Below are 13315 nucleotides of genomic sequence, written 5' to 3'. Positions count from 1 at the left end.
GGCTTGGGTTGGAGCCAGGGCTGTAGGGTCCTCCCTTCTTGCGGGGTCCCAGAGCTCAGGCTCCAGCCCCAGTGAAAGTTGCCATTTTGCTACATGACAAATTGTACTTTTTTCTGTGACGGATGTGGGGAGGAGAGGGGGATGGACAATCCACCCTTAGCACCCATAGCCACAGGCTCACTCATTTCAGCCTGCATTCAGTGAGGTGGAAATGCAGTGGATGAGAGGATGAGCTGGATGCTGAAAGGCTGCACCAGGTGCTCCGAATCTTTCCTTTGCACATTTTCCACAGATTAGCACCCTTCTTCATAGCAGAGGCTGGCAGCGGGATTTAACCCCTACTGAGGAATACTGTAGTTTAAATCTTACTACCAACTCTAAGTTAGAGTAGTTCAGAGGTACAGTAACAGACATTTCTCAGTAACTGAAATAAAACCACAGCAGAGAGCATAGCTCGGAAGGAAACATAATTTTACACATCAGCAATTTTTTATGATTAATAACATTATCCTGCCTTAATTGAAAAATGGCATGGTGCCCTTAAGAAAATTAAGATGCAGGAATTAGTATCTAACATCTTGATGATGAATGTATATTTTTACACACTGCATATTACTGTCAGTGCATTTAGAAATAATAGTGTAGTGTATTGTAATAAAAAGTCATCCTGTGTTGTTTGTAGCTTCATGGCACCATTCTGTCTGGCTGACTTGACTCTTAGAGCTGAAATGTTTCTGTAGATTTGGGATGAGGATCCTGAAATCTTCAAAATGGAATTAATGGACAAACATGAGAATAATGTGTAGGCTCTGAGCTTTGTTATCAGTTGTTGTTGCTGAGAGGTATTCACAGCAAGTTAACGCCAGACATAGCATTAGCAATTGTCAGCTCCAGTGCCTTTGTGAAAAGTCAGTAATAAAATAAACTGGGACTGCTGTTTGTGTTACTTTAAACGTTAATGAATCCTTTTGCATGGTAGGTCAGTTGTTGTGATGAGTTTGTGTAATGCGTCTTTGTGGGCCACTTTCTCCACCTAGCCGAAGACTGAGAGTGAAAAAGGATGATTCCAAAGAACAGGGGGATTTGTAACACCTACCAGAAAGCTTATAGCTGTGCATGGCCGTTTACATGTCAGTGTAAAGTAACAGAGGGATGGAGTAGTCCTCTTCTCTACTACCTACTCATTCAGCCCAGCAGAGATGCCAAATTGTGACTAAAGGGCATAATACATATCATGTGGAACCAGACCCGCACCTGTTGCAAATCTGCTTAGCTCCAGTGAAGTCAAAGTTACACAGATTTACATCAACTGAGGATCTGACCCATGATGTGAAAAGTCATGTAGCAAAAAGTATGGATTCATCTTTGCTCCAGTGGAGTTATTCTCATCCCATCGGTTTCAGGGCCGGCTCCAGCGTTTTTGCCGCCCCGAGCGGCAGAAAAAAAAAAAGAAGCCGCGATCGGTGGCACTTCGCCGCTGCTTCGTTCTTCATTGGTAATTCAGCGGCAGGTCCTTCCCTCCGAGAGGGACTGAGGGACCCACTGCCGAATTGCCGTCGAAGAGCCGGATGTGCCACCCCTTTCCGTTGGCCGCCCCAAGCACCTGCTTGCTGCACTGGTGCCTGGAGCCGGCCTCATCGGTTTCCTACATACCACTAAAACAGGACCATGGCTGCCTTAACTAAAGGAAAGCGAGGCCAGTTTTGTTGATATAAAATTAATTCTACAAGTGTGAATGTCTTAATCCTCCAAACGGCACCAACTAAAAACTGCAAAATAATATTATTGGCCGTGGTATTGTCAGCTCCAAGCATTCAAAAAAAATCACAAGATTTTTTAAAAAACAATGAATTTGGGTCTTTTTATTTCTTTGTTTCTGAACCTTTAGAATTCAAGTTTTCATGCTGTTCTCTTGAAACTATGAGGACTAGAAACATTGCTATCTATGGGGGGAAGGGAGGGAAAGTGAAAATCAATGTAATCAACTGAGTCCAAGAACTGGGGCTTTAAGAGAAAAATGGTGTGGGACTCATGATAAAATCATGTAGCTGGCTGCAGTGTGGCTTTGCCGACTGACAGACTTCTCCATCCATCAAGAAGAGAATAAGAGTCATTGTTAGAAATGTTCCACCTGTAAGCACCTGTGTAACAATGCTGCACGTTTCATCCAGCAATAACACCCCACTGCAATTTGGGGGATGGGCGTGATCCAAAATCCTTCACATGTATGTTCTAGAGCTCCAGCTTGCACGCACTCACTCCTCATGTGAGGACAGTTCTTACAGTGTTGATCCTCTCCCAGGTACACAAAAGTATCAGTGCAAAGAGGTTTTAAACACTATCCTACACTCACTTTGCACCAGTGTTTTGGACACACAAGGTTCCTGGCAATGATGAATTGATTATATTACCCTTCTCCTCTCCTCCTCCTGGCAAGGGCTGTCCAACCAGACAAATTTCTTTTTGTGTTCTCATCAGAATAACGAACCGAAATCTTGGTGTTGATAAAACAGCAGCCGATCGAACTGTCAGAGAGATGACAGGAGGTACAGTATTGGCATTTTCCTGCAGCTCTTCCAGAACACTGATACTTTGGTGCTTATGTTGGCCCTGGTTCACCTTTCCACTTGCTCTTTGTTTGTCCATATTTGTAGGCAAATGTCTACCCAGTTACCTTTCATTTTGAATTCTAGTCAGTATCCCTATGAAAACAGACAATGAGAAAAGTCGTAATAATGTCCTTCTTCCTCCCCCCCACCGCACATCGTCCCTTGAGGAAAGATTCATTTCTGCCAAGATCGCAGCTTGCAAAACTAAACAATATAACATTGCAATAAAGTATTTTGAGTCAGTGGGTCTAGCATCTAGGAGCTGCACTGCATAGGGAATTATAAAAAGGATCCTCTATAGCTAGCCAGTGGGAGAAAAAATAATCTTTCATTTTCAGTGTATTTTAAATGGAAGTATTAAAGCAGTGCAGATGAAGAACAAGGGACTTCTTTGTCAAAACTTAAGGTTCTTAAGAGGCTTATTATTCAGCATCTGTCAACAGCTTTCTGTCTGACTTTTATCTCTGATTGGTTGTTGCATATAACCCTGTCAGTATCCCTGGGTTTTATGTGTGCATGTGCTGTTGTTTTTAATATTTGAACAAGTAGGGTGTCTTACTGAGAACACTGAAAATGAAATATGTGAGCTGAAATTGGTTTCCTCTAAGATTGCTCCAAATAATTCAAACTAAAGCAAACCTAAGTGGTGGTGTAATCCCTAGGAGATGAGCTTCTTTGGAATCTCGCCAGTTTAGCAGGCTGGGTAATCTGCACTGTCATCAAGATTTGCAGATTAGCTGTAGTGTGGTTAGTTGGTTTTGACATTTCATTAGGGGAAGTTTTCTGTAGTCATGCACCCCAAGTCCTTATACTTTAATATGTGGATGACCTATTTTTATTGTCTGTATAACTTTTAAAATCCCTTCAAGTAAATAGTGGGATTGCAAACAGGTCTACCAGGTACTTTTGTTAATGGTGCACTGAAGCCTGGTCTATGCTTAAAAATTAGATTGACCTAGCTAAATTGTTCAGGGCTGTAAAAAAATTTATATTCTGAGTGCCGTAGTTAAGTCAACCTAACCTCCGATGTAGACGCAGCTAGGTTGATGGAAGAATTCTTCCAGCAGCCTAATTACCGCCTCTTGGAGAGGTAGATTAGCTGCATCAACAGAGTAACCCCTTCTGTTGATGTAGGAAGCATCTATGCCATAACGCTACAGTGGCACAGCTGCAGCACCTTACCTATGCGACTATTGGTTGTAGTGTGCACATACCCTGACTTGTTTGCAACTAACTAAGTGGATCAAAGGCTGATACAGAAAAGAGATTGCTTATCGTAAAGTAACAAATGTAGTGTCACTTGTGGGAGGGGACGGACACTGAAAGCATTATATCCCAAAAATAGAATATATGTGTTAAAGCAAGTGTTTATCTGTATAATCTGCTACGGTGTTGAAAAGCATAACAGGATGTCAATAAAATAAATTCATAGCTGAGCCTCAAAGGAACTTTTCAGAATTTTTATTTACTACAGCGTTTCTCAAACTGGGGTCCGTGAGGGTACTCCAGGAGCTCCATGGGCCCCACTAATCAACTCCTCCCCTTCCCTCCCTCCCAGAGCCTCCTGCACGGTGGGGAACAGTTGTTCAGCGGTCTGCAGGAGGCACTGGGGTGGGGGAGTGGGGACGGGGCGCGCTTGGGGTAGGGGGCGGAAAGAGGCTGGGAAGAGGAGGGGCAGGGTTGGACTGGGGGGCAGGAAGAGGTGGGGTGGGGGTGGGGCCTTGGCAGAAGGGGTGGAGTGGAGGGTTTTCGGGGGGGCTGTGAAAATTTTTAAAATCAAAATGGGGGTCCTCGGGTTGTTCAAAACCGCTGATTTACTACATGCATATAAAGAACTTTGGAGAAAGACTGGTTGTGCAAATGGGAGAACAAATTCTAATCCTAGAGGAATGTGTGCTACAAGAAGAGAGGCACAGTGCTGCAATCTGTCTGGAAGGGTCAAGGGACTGGGGAAGGACACAGTATACTAACGTCATTTGTTCACAGACATATGTTTGGTGATAAGGGCTGTTAGTATGCATGATGATGATTAAGGACAAGATAAAAGATCATCCAGTAAGCTCCTGGAGCTCTTTTCAGAAAGCTGAATTTGTCCTGTAGATTTCTGTAAATTGGAAGTGTCTTAACTTTTTAGCCCCCACTAGTATTGGGAAGGGGGGGCGTCCTCTTGGTCTGTCTGGTAGCCCCAGTGACTCTCCCTCCACTAGGGTGACTAGATGTCCCGATTTTATAGAGACAGTCCTGATATTTGGAGCTTTTTCTTATATAGGCACTTATTATTCCCCCCCACACACACCCCGTTCTGATTTTTCACACTTTCTATCTGGTCACCCTACCCTCCACCTTCATTTTATTTAAAGAATAATCTTGCATGTGCACACCTCATTTCTTTTCAGAGACTGTCCTGTCCTTTCAGCTGAGGAATGCTTGTTCCTCTAGAGCAGTGGTTGGCAATTGGTGTTGACTCTTCAGCTCTTTGCAGTCTTTGTTAACCAGAAAAGGTGTGTTTTGATTGTTTTTGGGACTCCATTTTGTGTCCTTCTTGTATTTCTTAAAGAGATTGTAAGCCCCTGCAGTATTAAAATTACATTAACTTTTCTAGAATATTGGGCACATCCCTTGTATTTATCTGGGACAATGTAAACGGGCATGTTTTGTAATCATTTTTGCTATTGCGTTGATTTGAGAATTGGAAGCATAAACTGGTAAAAAGAGATCACAGGAGTCCAGACTTCAGTGAAACTCTACTAGATTTCTGAATTGTTTAGTAAATGGCCAAATGCATATAAGATTGGCATCCGTACAACTTAAAATAGGTTATTATTACTTACAGTGGTTTCAACATGATTTCTTTACTTCCAGAATGTAAAGTGCAAGAAATTCCTGTTTGAGAGTGACTGTCAATTTAAGGTGTTTTTCTTTCCCCAAAAGCACTGAGTGTCATCCTAATTCTCTTCATACTGAAAATAGGAAAAACTCCCATTCATGTAGCTGGGAGCAGAGTTAGGTCACTGCTGAGCGCTTCTGAAACCCCATCCCTTCAGTTGGACCCCTTCTAGAGTAAGGTATTGTTCAACCTGAATAAAAATATCACAAGCTGTCCCTTAATAATCAGGTAGCCAAACAATAGAAGATTGAGGGTTGTGAGGAGAGATTATAATGAAGAACAACAATCCATTAAATATCTGGACTGCTGTCTATTGGCAACAAATAAAGATCTAGGGTAACATTTTCAATAGTGTCTAAATTCCATTGCTTTCATTGTGGCTTAAGTACCTATATCACTTAGGTTATTTTGAAAATGTTATCCTGACTTTAAAAAGTACACTTCTACCCTGATATAACACGGTCCTCGGGAGCCAAAAAATCTCAGCACCTTATAGGTGAGACTGCGTTATATCAGGTTTGGTCCGGCACACTGTGCCGGACTGGACTAGCTTCCCCGACGGTGATTTAAAGGGCCCGGTGCTCCAGCCGCTTCGGGGAACCTCGGGCCCTTTAAATCACCACCGGAACTCTGGCAGCGAGGCTTGGGCGGGGATTTAAAGGGCCCAGGGCTCCACACAAATTCGGATATAACGTGGTAAAGCAGCGGAGCTCGGGTGGTGCTTTAAAGGGCCCGGGGCTCCCTGCTGCTTTACCGCGTTATATCTGAATTCGTGTTATATCGGGTTGCGTTCTATCGGGGTAGAGGTGTAGTTCTTTGTACCCTTAAGGTGAAATCCTGGCTCCATTGACCTCAGTAAAGCCAGAATTTCACCTTTAGTTATTTTTCTAACCATATTTTTGGCTGGGAAATTTCAGTGACACGCCTCTGTCCAATGACATTGACTGTCTACCCATGGGTCTGAGCCGGTGAGGTGCTGAGTGCCTTGAATTCCACTAGCTTTGGTGGGAACTGAGAGCATGCAGTCCCACTCAGGAAATGCTTAGCACTTTGTTTTATCAAGTACTATTTTTCTCATTTATATCAAATGTAATTTGACAATGTAAATATCCAATGTAGATAACAGACCCCCAATGGAAATAACATCATAAAGGACACCTATATTTTTATAATAACAAAATAATGTATATTACAGAATGGGTCACTTCTCTGATTATTTTTTTAAATAATTTGAGGAACATCCATCATCTTCTCTGTGTTCTTGACATAGTGATAATTTTATAGTTAACATTTTACCACGTTCAGTCTTTATTAACATTACACCACTAAGAGTATCAAACTACAGCTACATCCTCGTCCCTTTCTGTGCCATGTAGTTGGTGTTCAGCACTGGGAAGTAATTAATGGCAGAACACAGTAGTGTGACTTTTGTTACCTAATGTCTTTGTGACATCAATACCCTCATAATTGCAGGACAATTATTAGCTTTCTATTGCAGCATCTGTGGGCTCGACCCTGAGAGGTGATCAGCACCCTAATCTCTTACAGAGAAGTCAATGTGAATTGAGGGTACTCTGCACCAGGTAGGAGGCTTTTAGTGCCGGGCAGGATCAGGCTAATGGTAATTGCAGTTTAACAGTGGAAAACAACAGCTATTTCCTTGCCTACCCTCCTCCTTCAACCATACAGCAAGGGAGAAGAAGAGAACAAGCCTCTTATCAATAGTGCTGGAAAGAAATGTACGGCGATAATGTTAGAGTGCAGTGGATTGGTGATCCACGAGGCAGCTGTGGGCATATGTGTAATGCCAGTACAAACAACAGCACTGCTTTCCATTCAGTAACAAAAAGATCATCTTAAAACAGTTTCCTTATTCTTTTTTCCCCAAAATCTTTTTTCACAACAGCTAACATAGCCCAGGGTCCAGCAATCCCTCTCTAAGAGAAAACCAACAGGAAGAGAGTCTAAACGTGGACTATGGTTTTGCCCTGCACTCCAGGAGGCTAGCGGGTGAGATGATGCATGTCTCCCACTGGCATTCTCCCCTTGCCTGCTTGCCCACTCTCCGTTAGCCACCCCTCTCCCATGCATGGATCCACAGGAGTCCCTATTCTGCGTGGAATAGGGAGATCCCTGCAGGAAGGATCCACTCTGTCCATGGATTTGAGGGGAATCACTTGTAACCAATTCTTTTCTGAATGTGTTTGACTTGCTAGCGGAGAAAATCAAAACAATCTCACTTTCCAGATATATGGGGCTTTGAATAATAAATTACATATAACACAACAAAGCAAAGTCTCAGGGAAGGAAGGAACCCTACTAAATGATGCATCTTATTTAGGTTTCAGATAAAACAAAATAGTCATTTATTCATAGACTCCTTGAAGTAATTCATCTTCGAGTCATCTCTGTATCATCTGACTTGTAGTGGGAGGCTAAAATCATGCTACGCTGACTGTGGTTCTCACTTCACATTTAGACTTTGAGCTCTAGGTGGTCTTTCAGCTTTCTTTTTATCGTTACCAGAAGGGATCATTATTATTTTTTTAAACAACTTCTTCTTTATTTATCATTTGCTGAAACAAGAGTATGATAAAAAGCCAGGCAAGAGAGTTGGAAATCCACCCACAGAAGCTATAAAAGGCCCCAAGTATTCTTTTTAATGTTCCCTACTTTCTTTTCTCTACAAATCATAGTTATTAACAGACACATCTTGAGGAGTAGTGCCATCAAAACAGTCCTCCATCCCCCCAAGCTCCATAATGAACACTACACAGAAAAAGAAACACAGCTTCTCTCTTGACAATTTTGAAGGTAAACATTTTCATCATTATCTGAAATTAAATCCTTTTTTGGTTTATTTATGATTTTAAGTGATATTATTGGGGAAATTCTTGTCCTGGTTTACTGAAACTTTCAGTATTTATTTTCCTTTTCTTGAACTGAGATTACCAATTTCATCAAATAAATAGGATGGAGATGCAACAAAGAATATTTTCCAAACTAATTTTAATCCAGAAATCTATTTTACTTTTGGCTCAGTCCAGGTTTTTCAAAATGAAAGCGTTGAAGCTTTTGTGCACTAAGCTGTGCAATTCCTCCCCCTCTCCCTTTAAAAAAAAATTGTGCATTAGATTGAGTGTAATCTGGATGCAGGGTACAATACAGCTCTAAACTATAAATATCAGTGACCCAGATACGCATGTTTTTAAAATGTTTGGCTTCACAAGATAGAGGCAGTAGAAATTCTAAAACAGTCCCTACAGATAAACTTATGAGGTAGAACTCATTAAAATAATACTATGAAAGTAGATTCATTGTTCATTTTTAATGAAGAAAGTCCTAACATAGAAGTATTAATGTGAACTATATACATAAAAAACATCTATGTTAAAAGAATGTTATGTAGGTTGCAAAGCCAGGCATTTGAAAATTAGGAAATGCCAGATTTACAGTTGCCCGTGCAGTCTTCATTCTGCTCCCGTATGCATTCATCTTGTGCACTGATTGGGGCAGGGGTCCTGTGGAAAAAAATAGTATGTAATTAAAAACTGCACCGTAATGCATATGCACAGAATCAGGGTTGCACAGACAACTATAACAGAAGCACTTTGTAACTTTTGACAGCACCCTTAATGTTCTTTTGACAGTTTGTGTGTAATTTGTGAGATGTGTTTTCGGTCTGGTTTGGTTTTTAAGAAGGTTAAAAACAAATTCTGTGATGTGCAACAGTAATACCCCTGCCGCCATTTGCCCTAACTCATCAACAGGGTTTGACCTGGGAACCTTTAGATTTGTAGCACAGGCTGTTCACACTTGACCTGCAGAACTGGTCATGTTAGCTCAACCCAGGAAAAGGCTTTTGTCCCCAGAGGGGGGGACATGAGTTGCTGGGTTCAGGCACTAGGAAGTGATTAGTGAGGGAAGCCCAGGCTGGCTTGCCTCACTCTGTCCCCCACCCCTGGGAATTTGGGGAGCTCCTGCTCAATCTGTTGCTCCCAATGTGGGGAAGAAGGCATTGGCCATTGGTACCATGTGCTGTGTCAGGAGGTGGTTGCAGGGAAGCCACGTGAACTTCTGGGTGGGGAGAGAGAAAGCTGGCCTGGGGGAATTCCTGCCCCCAAGGAAGGAGTAAATGGAGACATGTGCTGGCTCCAGGTTTTATGAGGGGTAGACTTGCCTGGCTCTATTAAACATCTTTTCCTCTGCTACAGCTGTTCTGGCACCCCCCTGTCGGTCTCAGTGCAGTGTGCTGCTGCAGCCTCGGCAGGGTCAACAATTTTGGTGGGCTGCCAAGATTTTCTTGAGGGACACCAGTAAGAGAAGAGAAATGGTGATATTTAGCACTTTATTCCTCAGCCAAATTTGAATGGAATTTCACGGTCCAAAGAAAAGGCACTTCTGTGGCCCAAAGGAGGAGAGAGAGCTTCTCAAAGAAAAGGTCACCAGAATAATTTATAATATAATAGAAAGTGTCAAAATATAAAAGTTGCTACCAGCTCCCCTATAATAATGTGCTTTACAGCATGTTCCATGCCCCAATGATCTTGCAGTCCAAGAAAGACAAGCCAACAAATGTGCCTCATACTGCAAATCTTATGTGTGTTGGTAACTTGTACTCACAAACAGTAGACCCATCTACTAGTAAAGTTTCTTGTAAGATTTGTAGGATTGAGTGCAAATACAAAATGTGATGAGGAACAGCTAAAACAGTTCTGGTAATGGAGGTTGCATAGTAATTATTAGTGAGGAAGGAAAAGATTATTCTTGGAAGAAATGTATTTTAAGGAAGGATTTAAAGAGAGAGACAGCTTGCTTGCTTGCTTGTTGGGGACATGAATGAAAGTGTGCAGCTGAGAGTGGAAGGCGGAGACAAAGGGAATGGTAAGTACAATTGCCATTCCCTAGTTCAAAAGTCATAAGTCCAGCCCACAAATGAGTGACTTAAAAATCATGAGTTTAACAAAAATGCAGTTTGGGTTCTTTTTCTTTGCCTTCCGGTTTGTGAGCCTTTGGGATATACTTGGATTATGTTTTCAAGCTTTTCTCTGTGACCATGAGGGCTAGACATTTTGTTTTTAAATACAAGCTGAGATTCACACATCTTAGCATGACCCCAGGAGCTGGGGATTTAAGAAAACCACAAAATATTATAAGACTTCTGATATAATTATTAGAGTTGACAACACAGCATGAATGACTTGTGCAGGTGAAAGGATTTTAATGAAGAATTGCACTGAGTTTTATGATATTTACCAGCTCTTTATTAGTCCATCATTTTTGTTGTCCTTCAGCAATTTCACCTTGTCTCCTCCCTCCCTCCCCCCGCACATGATGTCCTTATGTGTCTTTTTCTCTTCTTCAGAGGAATGCTTCACTCTCTGGTCCTTTTGTTTTCCTTCCTATTTCTGTATCTAAAAATGAATTTTTTGACCAAAAATGAAATCTCTGATATTTAATATCATCCTAGTAATGGCTCCATTTTTAAATTCTTTTGTCTAAGAATGGCTATTGATTATTGTGGGTCTACTCTAGCAATCACTTCCCTATGGAATTCTCATTTCAGTGAACAGGAGTTCCTTGTACAGTGCCTGTGCAGAATTGGGCCCTATATTTGTGGAAAGGGCTTTGTATCTTTCACATACAGTATTACAATTTGCCCAGCCAACTAAATTTTCATTTTTCGTCTCATGAATTTTTAAACCAATAAATGGCTATGTCAGATATAAACACACAGGAAAAATAGGACGTGAGAAACAACCTTCTAATAATCACTCAGTAATTAATAAGGACAAAAAAGAGTGAATGTACCCAATTTACCCTTGCTCTGCACCTGGTGTAGACTATTACACAAGTGCAAAGTGGTTGTAAAGTACTACTGTTCCGATTTGGTAATGTTTTACACTCAGTTTGCACACATGTAACTGACTGCACCTTGAGGTGCAGGTAACAGTGTGAGAGCCTTGTGCTGCAGTGACTCTTCATGAAGGTTAGGGAGACAGAATCTACTGCCTCCTTCCTCCCAAGGCACATTACAGTCTATGGGCTGAGTAAAAAGCCATGGCTTTTATGCATCCCTTGACATGTGTGGGTGTTGGGCAGAAGATCTGTATAGTCATAACTCCACCCTTTAACTAGGCTTGTCTGTTGTCTCCTTCCCCTCCCTTTTACTGCTGCTCAGTACCCTGCAGCAAAGCTTTCCTTTCCCAGGGGAACTCCCCAGTGAACAGCCCTGTTCACGCAGGCGGTGGGCTAAGCTAAGGAACTGGTACCAGAACCCTCACTAATTCTGTTACTGTCACCTTTATGTAGCTTCTTTGATTAATGTTACTGTATAATAAAATGCTTCTGTGATATTGGGGACTGGCGCTTTAAGGGCACAGCTTCCCAGAGGAAGAGTCTGGGTGAGATGCTGTGAAGCACTTGTTATGCTCAGCCAGTGGAAATGGGACACAGAATAAAGCTGAGCTTTTCCAAGCACCTGACGCACTGAGTGATCACAGAATACCACACACCCCTTTGGCCAACAGGTGTAAATTTGCAATGCTCCATTGACTTCCATGAAGCAATTCCAGTTTACGCCAGCTGAGGATCTGGACCCTTGTATTCCAAGCAAGTTCAGTGTTCTATGGTTCTCTGTAACGATAGCCAGGCCGGCGAAAGCAGAGTGCCACTGCTGTAGATACACGGGGGAGTTAAGGAAAGGCAGGCCCTCGATATTATTTTTACGTACTCTTTTTATAGATAGGTATACAAGTTCAACTTTAATCGTTTGAAGGACAAAGAAGGGTTTGCAGGCATATATTGCAGTGGACGACTTTAGAATCTCTAGAGAACTTTTTTTATTTTTGTTTAATTACTTTTTGGTAGCCTTATGGTCTTCTACTTACTTTGATTAGAATTAAACTATAAAATTGTTAATGTCAGACAGGAAAGCCCATATCTTGTATTGATTTTTCAGTATTTTTAGATGTGTAGTATGAGCATATCCTCTGTATAAGTGCAGACCATCTCCACCGGGTGGTTTCAAAGTCCAGGCATCAGGAATTGCTAGGGGGACTAATCTTAAAGCCCCCTGATCCTGCAAAAACTTCTGCATAGGCTTAACTTTACACATGAGCTATCCCATTGAACTCAATGGGACTGCCCATGTGCCTGAGGTTAAGCACATGTGTGTTTGCAGGCAGGTGGGCAAATACTGCTGGTGAGCTAGGTGGTAATATACTGCAAAACAGTACATCCAGTCATGAGAGTAAATATTTAAAAACACTATATCCTAGTTAAGGTGCACCAAATAAACTCGATTATGCGGTTCTTGTATGAGACAGCCAAACAGTAGATAAGTAATAATATGCTAGGTTAGTAGTCCTTGAACCTCTTTAGGTAGTGGATGACCAATGTCTTTTTTTTTTTTCCTTGAAAAATGCTAGTTCTAAATCTGGCTTGAATAGGGGTTCCAATCTGATGATTCTGTTATAAGAGGGCTTCTCAGGCCTGGTCTATACTATGAGTTTAGATCGACTTTAGCAGCGTTAAATCGAATTGAGCCTGGACACGTCCTCACGACAAAACCTTTTCTTTCGACTTAAAGGGCCCTTTAAACCGGTTTCTTTACTCCACCTCCGATGAGGGGATTAGCGCTAAAATCGGCCTTTGCGGGTCGGATTTGGGGTAGTGTGGACGGAATTCAACGTTATTGGCCTCCGGGAGCTATCCCAAAGTGCTTCATTGTGACCACTCTGGACAGCACTCTCAATTCAGATGCACTGACCAGGTAGACAGGAAAACCCCCGCGAACTTTTGAATTTCGTTTCCTGTT

The 13315-nt window shown here is 41.9% G+C and overlaps 2 protein-coding genes across 3 annotated transcripts in view; one reads left to right on the top strand and one right to left on the bottom strand.

Moving 5' to 3' along the window:
• The window catches only part of RAI2 (retinoic acid induced 2), a 67912-nt gene that overhangs the window by 25408 nt on the left and 29189 nt on the right, over positions 1-13315 (top strand). The gene's annotated exons all lie outside the window — the stretch shown is intronic.
• Positions 8884-13315, bottom strand: part of SCML2 (Scm polycomb group protein like 2) — a 186212-nt gene continuing 181780 nt past the window's right edge. Inside the window, exon 16 of the mRNA XM_065580068.1 lies at positions 8884-9017. The gene's annotated coding sequence lies outside the window, so the exon portion shown is untranslated. The remainder of the gene's footprint in view (positions 9018-13315) is intronic.

The sequence above is a fragment of the Chrysemys picta genome, chromosome 1 (genome assembly GCF_011386835.1).
Source record: "Chrysemys picta bellii isolate R12L10 chromosome 1, ASM1138683v2, whole genome shotgun sequence".
Taxonomy (NCBI): Eukaryota; Metazoa; Chordata; order Testudines; family Emydidae; genus Chrysemys; species Chrysemys picta.
The sequence above is the reverse complement of the archived record's forward strand: the minus strand, read 5'-3'. Positions and strand labels throughout refer to the sequence as shown.